The sequence below is a fragment of the Brachyhypopomus gauderio genome, chromosome 10 (assembly GCF_052324685.1).
Source record: "Brachyhypopomus gauderio isolate BG-103 chromosome 10, BGAUD_0.2, whole genome shotgun sequence".
NCBI classification, from domain to species: domain Eukaryota; kingdom Metazoa; phylum Chordata; class Actinopteri; order Gymnotiformes; family Hypopomidae; genus Brachyhypopomus; species Brachyhypopomus gauderio.
The window spans coordinates 18,448,676-18,453,660 of record NC_135220.1 but is presented as its reverse complement, the minus strand read 5'-3'; positions in this window follow the sequence as shown (position 1 = coordinate 18,453,660).

Genomic DNA, 4,985 nt, shown 5'->3' with positions numbered 1-4,985 from the left:
AGAAATACTGCATAATTTCATTCTTTATGTGTAATCTCTTGCCAGAGCCATATATGAGGTGCCGGACCTCTTCCTACTCCTTCTATGATATAAAAATATACTATACATTACACTAGTTAAGTTGCCATATTTGTCATTTGTGATTTTCACCCCAATTGAAATTTGTCCTCTGCATTTACCCATCTGTGCAGTTAGAACACAAGCTCTACTGATTACTTGGGGGCTGTGATGCATACGTGCCCAGAGCGGTGGGCAACACTAGCCCAACTCCCGGGTAGCAGTTGTGTTTAGGTGTCTTGCTCAAGGGCACCTCAGTCATGGCCTCAGGCCTGGGACTCTCCGGTCACAAGAATGGTTCCCTAACCACCAGACCATGACTGCCCTGGAAATACTGGGAAGTATGCATTACACAAACAATAGCAAATAACATGTATCACTACAACTAGCAGCCGACTGCCTCACACCTATTTCCCATAGAAAAAAAGGAAATATACCGGTAAGTTTTCTTTGCTATTTTACTGTATTACATATTTATAGTCTCCAAAAATGAAAGGCCATGGGGTGAGAAATGATGCTACCACATGACAGACTGGTACATTTCTTCTCTACGATTTCACTGCAGTTGCTTAAAAGTGTTTTGCAAAGGGATATTTGTTCTGGTAAATTCACCAACATAGCAAAAGCAAGGTGTTTTTAATTGCCTTTTGAAATCAGTACTGTCTGCCTTACACTGGAATTCTTGTTCATGTTAACCACTTGAGGACATATTAGTAATTCAGACATTTTAGTAGTTTGTACCATGCAGATCAGATTATGTTTTATCGGTTATTACTCCAACCATGTGATAAATGTCTTGACTTTGTTCCACTCATTCCAGAGCTGAATTAAATTTGTAGGCAGGAGATAAAAATGATTATAATCATCCTTCTCCTTGATAGTCCTCGAGCATGTGGCTTACATTTTAAGGATCCTTAATCTGAAAAGGCTAGTAAGAAGAAAAAAAAACTAGCAGTATTTCACATCACTGTTATTCAGTCAGTGTTAGTCACCAAACATTTTCATGATGATTATTAAATCTTTTTTATGGGGTTGTGATGGGATTTTATGACCATGCCAAGTAAATCAAGTGCAGTGCCCTAGAACAGCATCACATGCTGCAAATGGTGATCTCCCTTCAGCCTGCGTGTTTGGAGGAGAGGATGTTGAGTGTTGCCTAGACTTGTTAAATCAAATTCTCCTTCTCCACAGAAATAAGGACAACTCAAGTGCAGTAGAGTTAAGTAAAGGGAAGAAAGTAACATCTCACGTGGCCCATCTTCCAAACAGAGATTGCAACCTATTAAATATGTTTTATGTATGTTATTATAAATATCGTTCCTAAATGTAAACATTAAAACACAGAGAGAGGCGCCACACCCGCATGGGTGCATGGGTCCCTGCTATTTGGAAGGTAGATTTTATTCATTTGTATTGATAATGAATTCATTTTTATCACAAGACTGCAGTTCACCTGTAGCACGGCTCACTTTGATGTAATTTCCCAAACACATAGAGAAAGAGGGAATTTGTGCTTTATTTTTACTTATGCTTTATTTTTCCTTATTTCCTAATTCCATATCTATTGTTTTCCCATTCAGGTTAGGCTATAGTCTGTTGTGCCCCTCAGGAAAGGGGTCTGCCTGATACATTTTACATTTACCTTTGCATTATTTAGCAGAATCTCCAGATGCGGCTTACAAAAGTGCTTTGTCATTTACTCATAGAAACCTTCTTAGCCAGTACAGTAGGTTGGAGTTCAAGATACCATTGAACTAGAACACTAAAATAGTGGAAGGCTGATGCCTAGAAGGGTAAAATACATACAAGCTCTATACCAGACAATGATGAGTGCAATAACAAACACTATCAACCCATACTGCAGCCTCATGTACTTAACAGCAGTATGAATATCATCATCAATGGTCATTTAAATATTGCCCAAACAGGTAAGTCTTCAGTCTGAATTTGACACCCCTGCATATTGGTGCATACAGGTTATACCTAAAGCACATACAATTTTGTCTGCATGCATTCTGCAGGATGCTTTTTGGACGCCTCATCCACAGAAAAACACGCCGAGTCAAATCTGAAACAGCAAAGAGCTGGAAAAAAATAATTTTCCTTAGCTTGTCCCCATATTTTGAGTGACAGTCTGTGTAAGGAAACCAAGCAAACCAAGGCTTGCTGCCTGTTGTGCTAATGCCATACAGACACAGCATCAGGAGAAGAAAGAGCAGAAGCCTCCATGTCTGCTGTAATCCCTCTCTGCAGATATCGCCCACAGTCTGGGCTCAGACTTCGGTTAGTTCTTCCCCAGACCATTGCAAAAGAAGAACATATCCATGGAGCAGAAGGTTCTTCTGCTAGCTACACACCAAAGGCAGGAAAGATCAAACCAAGATATGAAGACAACACGTTAGACAACAGATGGGATTGAGTCCCAAAATCTTTAAGAAACCATTGTGTTTTTCATGACAAAAAAGTTCTATAGTATTATTAAATAATACAGGTGGAGATTGTACTGTACTGAATGGACAGTCCTGAATGTAAAGAGACATTCCGCAGATTTTATAGAATTTCAGGATAATTTTCTCACTGAGAAGTACCTAAAATTATATACTATTTGAGAGACATTCTAGAGAACTTTACTGACTCAGATTTCTACCACAAAAGCTACTTGTCTTCTGAGTTTTATATGTTTGTATATCTGCAAAAAAATCTATGGGAGTAGTTATGCCCTCTTTCTCTCTCTGCCCCCAGGGCTCTGCCCTCTCTCTGCCCCAAAGGTTCTGCCCTCTCCCTCTCTGCCCCCAGGGTTCTGCCCTCTCTCTGCCCCAAAGGTTCTGCCCTCTCCCTCTCTGCCCCCAGGGTTCTGCCCTCTCTCTGCCCCAAAGGTTCTGCCCTCTCCCTCTCTGCCCCCAGGGTTCTGCCCTCTCTCTTTGCCCCAGGAGTTCTGTTCTGTTCAGACTTGTACATGTAGATATATTAGCCTGTCCCATTCAGTCTTTCAGCTCTGACCAAAATCATCTTATCTTTTATTTTTCTCTTCTTTATACACCTCAGGATTTTGAAAACACTCTTTATTGCCAGGACGAGTATCGAAGGCAAATCCTGGTTAATTTGAATCACTGCTTTAAGTCTGCAAACCAAAGATATCACTGCACAAAGGTGAAGCGCTCCTAAGGGAAGCTGTACTAGGACACGTATAGATGACGATTACGATTAACGTTTCTTTTTCTCCTTAAGTGTTCATCTTTTCATTGGGTCATCTTTTCATCACTTTGGTACACGTTCATTTCCAAACACGTTCACTTTATCTGTCGACAAAATTACAGAACCTTTGAATGTGTTGTTAAGTAAGAGTTCTGGACTTATTATTGAGACTTACCACTGGTTTGTATCTTGTGAAAATCTCTCTGAGGGTCTGCTTTCTCCTCAAACCATTGCATACATCCTAGACAGTGTTCTTCAGTGTTGAAGGTTTTTTTTTTTATGATCAAACATATTCTTTGGTAATCAATTCACTACAGTCTTCTGTGATCTAAGGTCATTGGTTATCTCTCTTCCTAAAAACATAACTTAATGAAGAGATGTTTTGAAAACACCTACGGCTCTAATTTCCTGACAGCTCTGCAGAGTTAAAGCTGCCTAAGAATGCAGTTTGCTAATTTCACAGAATGACTAATCATTTTGGGGCATTTGACAATCTGGCTAAGAGAAATAAACGAATCTGTGATAAGGTGGGTGGAGTCACGCAGCAGGGGGTGTGGCATCACATAGCAGGGGGTGTGGCATCACACAGCTGGAGGTGTGGTATCTCAAATCTGACATATTTTTTAACACATGTTGTCTTAAAATAGGATTTTGTCCACAAACATCATTCCACTAAAAATACCAATCACTAACTAAATAGAACTAATAATTTCTTTAGCATGGGGAAAACAATTCCATGTGGCTATTAAATGTGAACAAAATTTGGTGTGTTTTTACATGGAAAATCATATCATTTAAATAGCGATTATAATTTTTACATTTACATTTAGGGCATTTAGTTGATTATGTGAATATACATTTTATTTTCATCACATTCAACAACAACAATAATAATGCTTCAAATGAATTACTCTGTACTTTCCTGACGTATATGACCCAGTCCCAGCCAGCTCTCAGGATCCAGCCCTCCACATACACATATGCACTGCCAGGCCATAAAGTGGCTCATGTCTCATCCTGGAGATGAAGGTGCTCAAAACAACGGCGGCAGAATCCATGTGGAAATGACACATGTGGACTCAACTCTACATATTCTTTCCCTTAAAAGGGTGTAATAAAAGTATGAGCTGTGTAATTCCTATAATGGTCAGCCAGTGTAAACATACATAGCAATGCACACAGTCTCCTTAAATATGCTATAGCAGAGTGTTTACTTACAGACTGCACCATATATGTGAAGGTTATGGTAATTTGCACACTCAAACAGGCGGGGTTATGCCGAGCCTTCTGAAAGTCTCTGCTGTGTGCTTTTTGGAGTCTAATGGCTTCTTTTATGCTTTTAGAGCATTAATCTTGACTTTCTGAGCCACATATTTTTGTTCTCTTAAAATAGCCACAAAAACGGGAGTGATTGCGTCTCTATTTTAGAGGTATTCAGGTAAAAGCCCACGTCAACAGGACACAGTGTAGTGTAGTGTGCATTGGCCATGGTTCCCCTCTTCCTATAGCGCCATGGTGCACTTAGCAACATGCCATGTGTTCCTTTGTTTTGTTTCGTTCCATGGTTCCGCCTCTGTTTCGGTTCTTCCTGCCCCTGATGTACATCTGTGTCTGCTGTGTTACCCCACCCTCGAGTAAGCTGCTGCCCCAGGCGATTCCTGAAGGTGTTCTGTGAAGGTGTTTGTTTGTTTCATTCATTTCCTTCTTTCTTATAAAATGCCTCCTTGCAAATT